The 16,852-nt window shown below is 42.1% G+C and overlaps 1 protein-coding gene across 1 annotated transcript in view; it reads left to right on the top strand.

Moving 5' to 3' along the window:
• The window catches only part of LOC144752040 (relaxin receptor 1-like), a 998,955-nt gene that overhangs the window by 610,779 nt on the left and 371,324 nt on the right, over positions 1-16,852 (top strand). The window lies entirely within an intron of this gene.

The following is a 16,852-nucleotide window of genomic DNA, read 5'->3' as shown; positions in this document are numbered from 1 at the left end:
TAGCCTTCCTAAAAGATCGCTCGCAGAGAGTGCAGTTGGGGGAAGCAGTATCCAGGTCAGGTACTCTCCCTTGTGGAGTCCCTTAGGGATCCGCACTTTCCCTCCTTCTATTTAATGCTTACCTTCTGCCATTGATAGCTGCACTCAATCAGTTGGAGTGCCAAATATACAACTACGCAGATGACACTCAAATTATCATCCGGATAGACAACTCCCTACCAGCGCACCAGAAAGTACAGAACATCCTAAAATTCACAATAAACTGGATGTCGGCCAACTATCTGAAGATTAATCCGGATAAGACGGAGGTGCTGGCAGTCACTAATGACGCCAACCCCTGGAACTGCCTCTTTTGGCCACCCGAGTTGGGCAAATACCCTGAGCCAGCTATAGCAGTCAAAAGCCTGGGAATAAAAATTGACAACAAACTAACCCTGGCTCCCCAGGTATCCACCACAGTCGGGGTCTGCTCCAACATAATCAGGCAGCTGCGAAAACTGGCCCAGCTACTCACCTTCGAGACCCTCAAACGAGTGGTAGTAGCACTCATCCTATCCCGTCTGGACTACGGCAACTCACTTTACCTAGGACTCCCAGACTACCAACTGACTAGACTTCAGACCACCATGAACGATGCGGCTCGGCTTGTGTTCAAAGTCCCACGCCGCACTCACGCCTCCCCCGTTCTACGCTAGCTACACTGGCTCCCCATCAGACAGAGGATCAAGTTCAAGGGTCTGTGCATTGCACTCAAGGCCATGTATGGCAATGCACCAACCTACATAAAGAACAGCCTTACGAACTATGCCCCTACCAGAGCACTTCGATCTTCAGAAGCCAGGATGCTAGTCTGTCCCCTTACCCGCCTGTCCTCCATGGGAGGCAGAGCCTTCTCGTCTATCATTCCACAGATCTGGAACAGACTGCCTGACAACCTCCGTAGGGAACACTTTCTGTTACCCTTTAGGAAACATCTAAAACCCCTCCTGTTTAAAGAAGCCTGGGGCGCGCAGTAAAGTACCTGCCTCCCCACCCTCAACACTAGCAGGCCCCTCTATCAAAGCGCTTAGAGACCGTCGGTGATAACGCGCTATACAAATATAAATAAAATTACAAAATTACAAAAAAATTACACTTCAACACCCAATGGGAGAGGGTGGCCTGGGAGTGCCAACTTTCAAACTCAATTTCTGGCTTCTCAATTGCAGTGGCTGGCACAATGGCTAGGAGGTATAGGTCCTGAAGGCACGAATTTGACTGATTTAGGAGACCGCACAACCCTATTGTTGGCCAAAAGGCTTAACCGGCAGTGGTGATCCCTCACCAATCCCTGTTACAGGCCACGGTCTTGCAGTGCTGGAAACGTTGCGGTCTGTAAACGGTCATAGATTCCCTTATATGCCCCGGACCTACCTCTCATTGGCTTGCCACACGGTAACCCCAGGAGGATATTTTCTTCCGAACAATTGTCGCCCAGGACTGTGGTGGGACTACAGATGGTGGGGGACGGTAAACAACCTTTACAACGCAACTTTTACATCGCAGAGCCTTTACAACGCAACCATTACAACGCAAACTATTACAACGCATTGCTCTGGGGGGCGCTATAGGATAGGGAATAGGTTAATTTACTGTCCAATACCCTTCCCTAGTGTCCACGGGGACTGGAGTTGGAATAGTAAATTAAACTATTCACTATCCAGCACCCCAAAGCACTATGCGTTGTAATGGACTGCGTTGTAATACTTGCGTTGTAAAGGCATGCGATGTAAAAGCATGCGTTGTAATGTCATACATCCGTGGGGGACTGTTATCAACAGTCCGTTCTGGCTTCCCTGGAAGACCTGGTAGAAAGTAGTGGACTTTAACCAGGGCAGTTCCTGCATTACAAAGCCTTGACACGTATATTCAGGGTGGGGAGCGGCACCAAGTAAAATGCCTTTACACTTCAGTGTCAGAGTTGTCCCGTACCCCTCTCCAAACATTGTGTGACAAATGGGATACTGCATTGAAAAAGGAACTTCCAGAAGCAGAAGGAACAGATTCTTAGCATACCCTAAAAGGTCTCCTGCAATACTAGGGTGAAATACATGCAGTTCAACTACATCCATATAACATACATGACACCCCTTAGAATCTGGGTTCCCTACGGTGGGGAAATGTTCAACTGCTTACGGTGCGATCGCAGTGACGCTGATTTTATACTCATGACTCAGGGCTGTGTCATTGTGAATAGATTCTGGAGGGATGACGTTGGGATGACAGAAGCCACAATGGGGCGCACAATCGAACCCATGATTGGGACCTGTATACTGGGACTTTTCCTATGGCCACTCAAGCAGAAAGTGGGAACAAGGTTCGTAGATCTGGCCTTGGTCCTGGCCAAATGGAGGAAATCGTTAGCATGGAAATAAACATGGGGTCCCAAGATAGGAGACTGGAAATGAGACGTGTCGCACTGGGCGGGGGCAGAGGGGAGAGTCTTGGCCAGAGAAGACGCGTGGAGGTTGCAGCCGCACCACATGGCAGACCCCTGGAGGGAGGATCCTGGAAAACTAGGAACACCCTGAAAGATAGCAAACCTTAACAGAGCAAGATGGAGCCAGCTCTCATCCAGACAGTGACCATAGCCAGGCACTCTGACTTGTGGGGCACTTAACTACCTGAACCCCCATCACCGCTGTCGCACCCCCACCTTGATTTGAATAAACCCGGGAAAGATAGGTTTAAACACCGGTTGGGCAAGTTGCTGTGTACCCACGATGAAAAAAAGACCCCCTTACCAGCCGGGTCACCCACGAGCCTTCCCCCTTCCTATACCCCTGACGTAATCCTGCTGACACACCACCCTGCACAGTTACCTAGTTCCCAGTTTTTTTCTTGTCTGTGAGTTGCTCAATCTGAGTCATTTTTCCAGCAGTTCCCTTTCTCTTAACAAACTGCATACACTAGTAGACAACAAATGGCACATAGACCCAACAATTGCTCTAGTCCACTGCACCCAAATAGGAACACCCACGGAACTCAACTCCTAGGGTTGTAACATTGACTAGATTGTTAAGGATTGCAGTGTGAAAATCGCTGGGAATTGTAAACTGGTCATGTTGGGTTAGTGTACAGTTGATCAATGTTTAAAACTGTATTGCATGTCATATCGCGAGCAGATATGTGAGACTATCACTAACTCAGATGCCAATAAAAATATGTTTGATAAAAAATAAAGATATGGACCAGGACTAAGGTGCAGAGGGCATTGTCAATTATTTTTTAACATGGCATTCTTGGTTGTTCAGCCAGGCCTGAATCCAGATTGGTAATGGTAATTTTCCAGTAATTATAGTCAGCGACAAATCCTTTCCAATAGGAAGCCACACAGCTTTCAATAACTTTTGCAAACAAAGGCTGAGTGGTTATTGGCTGATGATAGTTTAGGCCTCAAGGTCCCAAGTGACATCTTTATGAGGGCGGGGCCACCTTTAGGCAGTTGGAGAACTCAGGCTTGGTACTAACCTTGTACATCAGATCCAACAGAATCCCACTAGTAACCACAGACAATACAAGAAGAGAACTGCTGGTAGAAGCGGGGAAGGCGGAATGGGATAAGAGAGAAAAGAGACACAGCACTCCACAATCTGCTCATCACTTTTAGGGTCAAGGAAAGCTGCAGCTTGAGGTAGAGCACTACAAGCAAAGCGATATCATGAGATAAGCACCTTGCTATAAATAAATAATTATAGGCGTACACCTTTGTCTATTTTAGAACAACTATCAGAAGCTGTGTCACTTTGAGTTCTTTTGTGGCAGATGAATATAGTTTCTACTTGACTGCTGTAAAATTACAACATAAGAACATCATTAACATCCTTGAATTCCTACACATTTGCATTCATATGGAATGTCCACTTGGAGCAGGAACTTGAACAGAACATTTACCCCAAACAAATGTGCAAAATAGTGAACCGCTAGTTTTCAAATAATGCAGATCTTTAAAATACTTCTCTGAGACACACAATGTCAATAATCCAATCCTAAGGGAACTAGAGGACTTGATGCTTGAAAACCAGCAACCCTGTTGCGAGCTCCAGCTTTGGCAACATTGTAGAACAAATTGCCTAGCAAGAACGCTGAGCACCATGAGGGAATTTATACTTGAAAATCCAAGATGGCCACCACCGTCTCTCAATATGTGTTAGTGTATCTGGCCCATAGTTGGCTGCCCATGCTCTACAACATGGCACATTCATAATGCATGAGCAGCTTGAATCCAGACAGTACCAACTCTCTGTACGGAACACAAGTGTTTTCTTTGCTGGTATAGCACCACTGTAAATGACTTCACGGTACTACTTCCTCGGAGAAGACCCTGACATGACAATAAGTGGCACTTCTAGTCAGCATCCTGAAAAAAACCCTCCGGATAACATACAGTTTGCTAGTTTTTTTCCAATAGGTATCCTTATAATTACTTGTAGATTTAGGTAGCATGGCCCCAATTGGGCCAGTTGAGCAGCTGGATGGTCTAAATCCTAAAATATAGTCAGGAGGATACCTGTATGAGAAACTGAATCTAAGATCATATAACTGGTCAATGATGTCCATGGGATGACAGGTGAAGCGATGGTATGATGCATAGAAAACATTTTAAATTTTAAATTATTTTATACTTAGACTTGTGACTTTAGAGGTATGTATTCAGAAACTGCTGCACTTACATCTAAAGTATCCTAAAATGATATTAGCCTTTACAGATGAGCAGATACAGTTGAAAATATGGATGGATTTTTCTTTCAACATGTTGCTTGTTTAGAAGATATTCTAGGCATACTTTTTAAATTAAGTTTTCCTTGTAGACTCCTCTTATACCCCACAGCTTTTTCAGAAGAGTTGCAGAGATGCAATTCTGATTCTGCTTGATTGCTCTAATTATATATTTTCATTGTTAAGTGTCTGAGACCCAAAAAGCTGATTCCTCAAGATTTCTTTTTTTTTCTTTAACCGCATGCGTGCGGGCGGAATTCCGCCTGTACGCTGGGTTTTGCGAAACCGCACTTTACGTGACGAGCTGGGCTCGTCATGAGCGTGCGAGGAGGCTACGCCATGACGAGCCCAGCTCGTCATGAGCATCGAAGGGGTTAAAAGACTCCAGGATCATTAGTGATTCCTGGTGTCAGAAAGTGAGTTGTTAATTTGAGAAGGGGGGACTATTACCAACTCAAACAAGCATTAGAAATGCAATCGGGCTCGGATTTATTTGAGTTTGAGCTAATGGCATTGTAAATGCCAATGTATTGTTGCTATGTGTTATGGAGTGTGTTCATGTGGTGTGTACTGCCAGTGATCTCCTTGTGAGTGTGAGAATATTGCACCGTTACTGCCTGTGATGTCCTTCTTGTGAGTGTGAGAAGCTTGCACCTCTGCTGCCTGTGGTCTCCTTGTGAGTGTAAGAAGCTTGCACTGCTGCTGCCTGTGATGTCGTTCTTGTGAGTGGGAGAAGATTGCACCTCAGCTGCCTGTGGTCTCCTTGTGAGTGTAAGAAGCTTGCACAGCTGCTGCCTGTGATGTCCTACTCACTACTCTACTCTACTCACTACTCTGCACTCACTACTCACTACTCTACTCACTACTCTACTCACTACTCTACTCACTACTCTACTCACTACTCTGCACTCACTACTCTGCACTCACTACTCTGCACTCACTACTCTGCACTCACTACTCTGCACTCACTACTCTGCACTCACTACTCTACTCACTACTCTGCACTCACTACTCTACTCACTACTCTACTCACTACTCTACTCACTACTCTACTCACTACTCTACTCACTACTCTGCACTCACTACTCACTACTCTACTCACTACTCACTACTCTACTCACTACTCTACTCACTACTCTACTCACTACTCACTACTCTACTTTCAACTCAATACTCTACTCACTACTCTACTCACTACTCTGCACTCACTACTCACTACTCTGCACTCACTACTCTACTCACTACTCACTACTCTCCACTCACTACTATACTCACTACTCACTACTCTACCTTCTACTCACTACTCTACTCACTACTCTACTCACTACTCACTACTCTGCTCACTACTCTCCACTCACTACTCTCCACTCTCTACTCTACTCACTACTCACTACTCTACTTTCTACTCACTACTCTACTCACTACTCACTTCTCTACTCACTACTCTGCATTCACTACTTTACTCACTACTCTACTCTACTCACCTCACTACTCTACTCACTACTCTACTCACTACTCACTACTCACTACTCTGCACTCACTACTCACTACTCTACTCACTACTCACTACTCTACTCACTACTCACTACTCTGCACTCACTACTCACTACTCTGCACTCACTACTCACTACTCTGCACTCACTACTCTACTCACTACTCTGCACTCACTACTTTTGATAAAAGTGCTAATTATGAGGCAGATTATGTGGCCAATGTGGCAAGTTCATAATTATGCTGTAAACCCTGCATCCAAAGTGACAGAATTGCATATTTTTCTGACCCTCGCAATTTTCTATTGCTTTATTAACATGCCATTTGTGAAAGGCAAACAAAACGTGAACATTCTAGTTTCAAACAGTGTCCATAGTTAGCCGCACACTTGAACGAACAACTCCAACAATGCCTCCCTTCTGGGAACAGAACTTGTTTTTGACAGTGCAAACTGTACCTTTTATTTTAGTAAAAATTATACACCCCTCTCTATATTATGAAGGACTGTTCTGTCATTTTACTGCGAGCAACCAAACGACATAGTCCACTATGTTAATTACTATGTTCAATGTAAAGAAATCCGTTTGGAAAAATGAAAAAAAATATTTTGAAGCGTGACTTATGTACCAAAAGCGTGAAGAAGAGTGGCACGTGGAGTTGATTCATATCTGTAGACCAGAGTGAAGATGTCTGATTCTGATGCAAAACTAGCATGTTATGTGTGTAGCAGAAGTAGCATCTCCGACCCCAATAACACAACAAACACCGCTCACCTATCAAACCGCGCGTGACATGCAGGCAGTCAGCTGTCTGTTGATTCCTCTTTGAGGTTGGTGTTACGCATTTACAGCAGCAGGCGGAGTCATCCATGTCGTGTTCGTTTTATCCCGAGGAACCCACCTTCGCCGTTTCGGGGGCTTTGTGTACTGTCCACACTTGTTTTTACAGCCCTACAGACGGACAACATAAAGATACCAAGCCTGCAGTATCTCCTTTCAACAGAACATCCGTTAAGATAACTCACAGGGTAATGCGCCCCTGCAGCGCACTGCAGGTGACACGAAGGTTCTGCTTTTGCAGGGATAAACTGCCTGAATGCAATTCAGTTGAGAAAAGTGGTTAAGTGACATTTCATTTCCATCACTGGCAAACGGCAAATTCAACGAAAGTAACTCGACATAAAAACACGTCATTGTTTTTCTCCTCTTACACATCGCACACGTATCTCTCCTTTTTGGAGCAGTGCAATAGTGTTTGATGCTTCCTCGCTGTGGTGTCTTAGGAAGCCCATATTCACAGTAAATATAGTGCGTTTTCAAAATAAAGAGTCGTGTCACTGGCACGTGCATGTAATGTGACTCAGCAGATTAACCGCTCCCTGCTGTGACCTGCTGTCATGCTTCAGATGTCTGTTGATCGAGTACATTTACTCCATTGAATTGCGAGTTATAGGCTTTACTATGTCCTATACATAACAGAAATCACAGGTTGTTACCGCGTCAGTGTTTTGTTATTTTTTTAGTGAATGGTTTCAGTTTTCACAAATAGACTTTTAATGATTTAATTAAATCGTATTTAAACAACCCTGATTTTAAAAAGCGCTGCATATAACGAATGTTCCTTTTAATCCTTTTTACTGTTCTATTTTTTTATCACATTTTATGGTTAATGACTGCGTCTGCTCTATGTAAAAAATGCAATATGTTATTTCCTCGAGTAATGTTGCAAAGAATTCGTGTATTTTTGTTCTCTTTCCCAAAATTGTTATTTCACATCGTCATCAGATTCTCGCACAAACTCTCTACCCGTAGATATTAGCTTTTGCATTGCTGACTTTAAGCACATTTTCAAAAGAAAGTTATTTAAAAAAATATATATATATACACACAGATTATTTCGGCCTAATAGAACAATGCATTCAGAACTGTGTAGCCAGCTCAGGAGAATAGTGTACCTGCTGCAGAATTCCGTATGAAGATTCAAGCCTTCATGCTTCTGAGGTCGATAAAATCGAGTGTCCCTGATTTATAAACCAGCGCTTCTCCGTTGGACAGCGAGCGCTGGTAGTCACAAGGCAAAGACAACCGATTAATAAAATGAAAATCAGTATTTATTGTCAATAGCTGACTAATACCCCTTCGTGCATGAGTGTGGGTTAAATATGTGTACATTGAATTCGATACTAAGCCTCTGGGATGGGTGGGAACAAATCGACATGCTCGCCGAACGCAAGATTTATCCCCCTGACAGCTCCTCGGCACTGGAACAGTAAAACTCCAAATGAAAGAAGCAAGCTGCCGAAACCTCGATAAACTCATTCATCCCCTGAATAAATATGCTCGGACTTGCACCCACCCACAGGAGGCGCAAACAAACACCGAGGCCCTTAAAACCACTTTTAAAGCTGCACGACCTCCACCGCTTCCCGCCCGGTGCGCGTGCCAACTGTAACATGATGCCACGGCCATGTGTGTGTGTGTTTATGACTTTTTGTATGCAATGCCATGGTGAACGCGCTCGCACCATCTGGATAGCATTACACAGGCACTCTGACAGCTCCTAATTAAGATTAATCACTCGGCCGTGCTCGTTCGCGCACACAATATGCCACATCGGCCACGCGTAAATTACTTACAGCCTATCAGGTCAACGCTACAAAAAAAACAGCACAGCGAAGACGAATCACTAGGCAGATACCAGAAAACACTAAGGAATGTGCCTGGAAAGAGCCCTTTCTGAATTCCTTCTTCTTTTGAACGCATAAGTTCTCGGGAAGCTCCGCCTCCCCACTTCGTGGAGGCGGAGGCCCGAGCCCTAAAAACGAATCCTGGAGAGGTCTAAACACAAGTCTCGGAGAAACTCTGCTCAACCATTGGTACCTATGACACCAGCAGCAGGCAGTTCCCCAGAGCAGTATCAACTGCTTCAAAGTCAAGAAACACAATAAAATTCCCAAACTAATGTAGAAAAATAGAAAATGAGCAAAACCCCACTAAAGTCATTACAATTAGATAACAGAAACCAGAGATATATAGTTTTCAACTTTTATGACAAACAAATGCCAAGGAAAAGTAAAGCACCATAACAAAAACCAGTTTGAGGATGTCTGGGACCTAGGCACATGAAATGGAGGTCAGCTGAACCAAGCAGACCATATTGGTCAATGTTTTCCCCTAGGAATTAGTCACTGGAATTGAAGTCTGTGGTACAAGGTCCAAGGCCCAACGCGGACACCGGCAAGGACCCTTGAAGTCTCATACTTCTTCTTTCTTTCAATTGATCGATTGATAATTGATAATTTTCCCTTGCCAATTCCAAGAAGCCCAATCTTCAAGATGACTGAACCTTTCTTCCATCTGTTATAGCCCTAGGTGGCTACCATGCCCCACCCTCTAGGTAGATACAATCTATTCACCTCTATCAGATTTCAAACTGATTCTCTTTCCTGGTGGAGGTGGACCCAACAGCTCTAGGAGGGCAGTGGGAATGAATAGGAGAAGAACATGACAGTTTTTTGTGAACAGCAAACATAGGAAAATCTATTATGGCTAGCCTCTGTTCTGCCAAATGTCCTGTGCCCCATGCAGATGAGTAGCCCCTTCTAAGTGGAAGTTGTTGACAACATGTCTGCCTACCTAGGTCCAGATACCAGGTCTCTGTCTTCTGGAAGGCAGAGTCGTTGACTCCAGCAAGGAATGTGTATTGACTAAGGGAGTTGTGGTGAGTGGCGGCACTGGTACAATTTTATAAAGTTATGTTTCACTACGAAATCAGATTTTGAAAACTAAGTGGAAATAACTTTGAATTATTTTTGTAGCATGTTGTCAGGCTGATATGTCAGAAATATTTGAATCATACCTAGGCCTGTCTATGGAAACACTAGCCTAACCTTCATGATGAAAACAGCTTTTAGGACTTAAGTCACTAAGATGACACTTTTTCCATTATGCATACATTTTATGTATACACTTTTCATATATTCCCTGCCTTGTGCCTTCAAAGCACACTCTATAGGTGACACTAATATGTATATAAAATTGGTTTTCTTACATGGCCACATATTACTACAGTGCTTTTGCACTGCAAGTAAATTGTATCTAATAAGTGTGATATAGTTAGTCCTTACAAGGAGGCAAAGGGATAACAGCATAAAAATATTCAGTCTCCTCTTTTTAGGGGGCCAGGGCCACATTTGTTTAACTCACTCAGCAGAAATTACCCATAAATTGCATGAAATTATACGAAATGCCAGTCTGGCATATTGCACTAAAATATTATAAAGTCACATCCAGTGCCAACAACAGAGGCTCTTGCTCGCCGTTTGCATGATCCCATGCACCTGAAATAGGATATTTACCCAAATGAAATCTTATGTGACCTGATATAATCATAGGCATGTCGTGCAACAAGTATAACACTAAATAAAAATAATTATTTGAGATAACTCACCATGTTTGAGGTGCACCATTGAACCCAAAAGTCCCCAAATAATCTAAAAAAGAACATTAACATCTGAAATAACCAGTATAGGTATTGAAACTAAATGGAGCTTCAATAGAGGTCCAAAAACACGATCATAAGAAATAATGTAGACTAGCCACTCCAGTAAGTAACCAGAGATTGATAACAGAATCGTGGCCAATCCAAATCATATTTCAAATAGGTCAGAATCACCAGCAACAGCATGGCAGTATTAGCAAATGACCTATAAACATTATTGAAGGAGGTAAAGGGCTACTAAGGTAATGATTTTGCAACCCTACAGTGATTCATCCCTGGAAAGATGGAACGAATCAAGAAACATAACTAGTCGGAAACCTGTAATTGTACTGCCAAGTTACCAGCAACCTGAGGTCAGAATTGGTCATCATTACTCCTGAAGCAGCTGCTTTCAAGCCAAATCAAATGCTTGAATAAGTTACAAAAGAGGAAATTTGAGCATTGAAAAGTTAAACTCAGGCTACTATGATATATGATGGTATAGAGCATGGAGAGAAGATAGCCTCAAAGTACATTCCCCAAAGTTACCACTAGTCAAACCACGAAGGCTGATTCCTCAAGCAGCCAAGGTGACCATGCTCTGTACCTCAAACCCCAAGGCCAACAAGGAACATACAAAGGAGATCCGAATACTCAAGTCTGGGGACTCAATACCCAATTCAACCAGAGTCTAGCACCCATCAGTGTACATTGATATTCCTTTTATAGAATGCACAGCCCTCAATTGCTACCTTTCTAGTGAATAAATGCCTGAGGCTTATCAGGCCATATGAAATATCACTCTAAAGTGATATATACAGCATTTTATACCACTAAGGACAGGGTAAACCATGATTCATATCATGGAACAACTGCCCATTTGAAATGTCCTCTTACCAGACAGGAACTCTTAAGGGGGTGGGATTCTTCCTCTATATCATAACTCCAAGCCTATCTGGGAGATTATAGGGAAGTTCAAGTCAAAGGGTTTGGACAAATAGCTATTGTCCATCCTAGACTAGGGGCCAGAGATAAAATAAACGACCTGAGGTTATGTGAGAACAACACCTACGGCAATAGGGATTGTTCAAATGGTCCCAGATAAAGCCAAATGCCAGGATACTTCTCTCTGCTCTCATGGACTTCATTCAGGAGCCACCAGGAGTCACAGCTGTGACTCCAGTCTTGCTTCTTGTAACCCCTGTTTTTTTTTTTTTTTTTAAATAATTTTTATTGTAGTCACGCATGTACAGGTCGATACATGTAGTAGTTGCTTCATAAAATCGAGCAGATACACAATATACTTCGTCAAACAGTACACAGCCGTCATGCCCACAACCCGGGGGTTGGGCGGCGATGTTGTCTCAGCTCTTCCATGCCTGACGTTCCAGAATGAGGAGTGGTTAGTGTCCGGAATGTGTGCATAACTACTTTTAGAGTCCTACCAAACTACGCGCCTTGTAACCCCTGTTAGTGCCTTTACGATCCCTGAGCTCAGAGGTGGCAAAATCAGTGCTAAGAACAGAGTGGTATCTGAGCATCTTCAATTTCAGTTTTTCATTACACTAAAAGTTATACTATTCTATGATTCGCCATTAGTATAATAAGAAATGGAGCACATTTAGGACCATTGGTGGCAGCTGTGATATTTAGAAATAGTGTTAAATCTATGTTGTATACAAGCTTGCGGGTGAGGATATGTTTAAGTTACAGAAAGCATGTATGGGTCAGCAAGTGTGTCTGTATGTGTAAGCATCTGTGTGCGAGTGAAAGTGAGGGAGAATCTGTGACACCGTGCCGGATTGGGTGATATTGTGTGAGATTAAGTCCCAGATTCACTGTTCATTGACGCATGGCAATGTTGCGCTGGTGTTGCTGTGTTAATTTGCCTCGAAGGAATAGAGAAGAACTGTGTCACATCTACTTAGATACGGTGCTTTTTTTCCCTTCCCGTGCACTTGCACACTTTTAGCAGACATCTGCCAATGCACACACACTTGTGCCATAGTGTAAGAGTGTGTGCGTTCTCTGAAGCTTAGGCGTTGTACTGGAAGTAGTCCCACCCATACAAATCTATGCTTTCAGGCTTTTTCCCACTTTTTATGTGTTCTGTGAAATGCAACACACATTCCAAGATGGAAAAACAAGGAGAAATTAAAACATTAATCCTTGTAACACCTGCAATGAGGAGGTCTTAAGTTTTGGCACAAATTCCTTTCTGCCCATGTTTGTAGAAAGGGGTTTCTGTGAACACCCATGGGTGGTTGAATGGGAACACCCATCCACTACCCATGGAATGCCCCGTTGATGCAAAATAAGGCAAAGCTGTGCATAGTGCAACTATGTTTTACTTTGTGATGCTATCAAACACAAATTCTGATTGGTTGACAGGCTCTCAGTCGTGAGGCAAGCCTCCATAGAGAGAAACTATTAACCCTATAAAATGTTTACTATATGTTTTGTTGGGGTGAAAGAGACAATCTTGTAACAGAATATCATGGCCTAAATATCATCTGATAAAAATATACTATGCAAAATATTGTTTGTGAAAGTATTACTTCTTTGAAATTAATAACAGAAAATTGAGCAATATGTTTGTAAATGCTATTTAGTCCACAAAGGAGTGAATGATATTTAGTTCACAACGAAGTGCTATGTTTGTAAATTATATGTAGTCCTGAATGAGGTCAATGATATTTAGTTCACACTGCAGTGATATGTTTTTAAATGATATTTAGTCTACAATGGAGCGATATGTTTGTAAATTGATATTCTGATATAAAACTGCAGTGACAGGTTTAAGTCTGCCATGAGGTCAGCAGTGTCAGAACCTATTGCACTCATGGCTCTAGTATAGAATTAAGAGAAACTAGCCTGAGGATAAACATGTAGGTAAACATGGCGTATGGGTGAGAGGTGTCTGGTGGGGAAATGTACCCAAAGTGCTGTCATCAAAGGTTCAGCCTGATAGAAGACATCAAAAGAAGTGAGAGGAGAGGCTCCTCATGAAGAAGACCAAAGAATATAGGATCCTCGGAAGACACTATTGACAGACAGATATAGGAGGGAATAACTCAATGGACCCTGGGTAGCATGCTAGTCAGGAGGAGATAACTCTGCTGTCTAATAAGACAAAGGTGAGACAGAATCAACAGAAGTCTAATGTACTCCTTGAGACATGGTGATGATGCAGTCTTCCACCTCCACCATTATGAAATCCATCTTGAGCATGATCATAACTATTAATTAGCAAGCTGAATGGAGTAACACCAATATATAATCACTCATGTTGACGGAGCTCAAGAAAGCTTGAGCTTTTCTATTATGTATCACAATCCCCACCTCATAGTCAAACGCTAGTATTTCTATCTCCCTTTAAAACAACTGTGTGCTACATCCATGCCATATTGTAATGTCAATTTATACTAGTATAGGGTCAAAGACATATAGAACTGACTATCTTTATGTCGCCAATCAGGTAGAGCAAATGATATCTACCACACCTCGAGTCCAAAACATAAACATACTAGAGACCGAGCATTCTGACTGACCATGTTCACAGTATTGTTGCCCCAACTGGCATCATCTGAGCATGATAGGGGCAATCAAGGTTACAGAAATCTAAAACAAAAGGTGACTCCATCTAGGACCAAAGAAGTAATAAGCATCAACGATGCACTGACATCCTCAATACATGAGCCCTGCTCTAGTATCAGTATAACTTTAAAAACATTATCCTCCATCATTGTCATCAATCATAATAAAGGTGAGTTGGTGTAAGAAGCTAAAGCAAAAGCTGATGAGGTTCATAAAAAAGCCCCAAATTGAAATGGTACACAATATGTATTTCTCAGTTAAACCATAAAATATTTGGTCAAACTGAGGCAAGTATTCTTGTCATTTACAATCAGTCATTGTTTCAACCGCATTTCAGCCTGTTGTATTGAAAGCAGTGTAATGCGGCTACATAACTCCGTCATTCGAAAATGTGGAAACCTATAATTGTATGTTTGGTAAGTATTCCTAATCTAATAATTTATTGTGATGGCACATATCTTTGCCACTCGTCCAAGGCATTTGAAAATACAGACAAATATGGTTACATAACAATGTTTACCAGATAATAATCACATCATGGCTCATCCCGTGGACCAAATCCCTCATTTGTTTATCATATACAGTGCTAACTCGTATTCTACCCAGTGTGGCATGAAGATAGAGTGATAAATACCCAAAATTATGCAGTATATTATAAACAGATAACCATTTCATGAACCAAACACAAAGCTCGTAGCAAGGGAAAAAGAAAGGGAAAATATAGATAGATATATTTTCAGATTCATATAAAGGTAATGTGTCACCAAACCCTTCAGGTATATCATGTACCCAAGAAATATTGAAGTTCATGATCTATATTCAGACCTTATTCAACCGCATGCAATTTCATTATCCACTGCGCTTCGCACTGTCTATGCCTCAGTATCCCGTTTCCCAATTTCCACCCCTTACATCATTTTGCACAGATTCAATGTACATCTCAAGCCTCACAATATGTTGCAGATGTCGCAATAGGATAGCTTTCATCTCGTTTTTTCAATGCTCTGAAATGTTCTGTGACACAACCTTTCAGTGGTATGATAGTACTTTCCACATGTATCTTGCCACATTTACAGATTAGAACATAAACAACATATTTAGTCATACAGTCAATATGTGTGCAAATGCAACATTTACGAGAATTGTAATCAAATTTGGTGATATCATTCACAAACAGTCTGCACATATTGCAATTTCCACATTTATGCAAGCCCTTACTCATTGTGCGTAACCATGTTTCACTCACCTGTTGTGTTTTAGGGTCACTGGAGCTAACCATATTTCATAGTGTCCTGCCCTTACAGTATGTAACACTCAGATGATCTGCCAAATAGGGTTGTAGTGTATGATCCAAGGTTAGTAAGCACCAGAATCATCTGAGTAAGTTATACACCTTATTTAAATAAGGATGATAACCCCTAACTGGTCTCAATAGTGTCTTTTTGTTTCTGGGTCTGTTTCTAGTATCCTTAAGAGTATCACTCTTAGGGGCATATTATCAAGGACCGGTGTTAAAATTATCGCCGTTTTGTCGGCAAGAAACTGCCAATAAAACGGCGATAATGGGCTTGATAATACTCCCTTGTTAATTCCCATAGAAGACCATGTTAACATCAGAACATGGGCTTCTATGGTAATTAACAGCGATAATTTTAACACCGGTCCTTGAAAATATGCCCCTTAGTCTCTGGGACCTAATTCTAGCTCTAAATCAGAGCTTTATCATGCTAGGAATCTCTGGTCTGCATAATGTTATGTGAAAATTTGGTATCCTTGCTATACTTTTGCCTCGCTCTAATCATTTTACCAAAAAGATATCGAGTTCACCTGACATCTTGGATGTAAGCTACTGGCATGAAATAAAGAGTTGCAGGATGTCATGTTTCTGTACATCCTGCTGTTGAGCATCTCACCCACTAATATAGAGCTCAATATCCAAAAACGCAATATTTTCTTGGCTGTGTTGAATATACTGTCATTCGTGAAATCAAAAAAAATAATTGAGCTCTACCTAGCTATCAGTCTAAGTCATTAGACAGTCATCAATATAACGTCCAAAAAAATAAATGCGATTTTCCATCTAGATTCAAAGGAGCCCCAGATATGCATCGCCTTGAATCAGCCCATAAATTGTTTGGCAAAAGACGGTGCAAATCTGGAGCCCATTGCAATGCAGCATAACTGTCTACCACTCCCCATTAAATGAGAAGACATTATTTTCAAGTATCATCTGGGACATGGTTATCAACATCTCCGAATGCTCCATGAGCTCTATTGGTCTCTTATAAAAACAAATGCCTCAAGGCAGTCAGGTCGTGTTGATGTAGTATGTTTGTGTACAGTGAAACCAAATCCATGGTAACAAGTATCAAGAGGTCTCAAGTCACCACATTGAGTACGTTCAGTAAATGTTTTGCATCATCTATGTGTGAAGGGAGATTGGTAACAAGGAGGAGTAGAAAAATGTCTACAAATTCTGATAGCCTCTCTGCGCAGAAGTTACCCTGCCACGTTGTTAATTGATAAA

Source organism: Lissotriton helveticus, chromosome 4_2, assembly GCF_964261635.1.
Source record: "Lissotriton helveticus chromosome 4_2, aLisHel1.1, whole genome shotgun sequence".
Classification (NCBI taxonomy): Eukaryota; Metazoa; Chordata; class Amphibia; order Caudata; family Salamandridae; genus Lissotriton; species Lissotriton helveticus.
The sequence above is the reverse complement of the archived record's forward strand: the minus strand, read 5'-3'. Positions and strand labels throughout refer to the sequence as shown.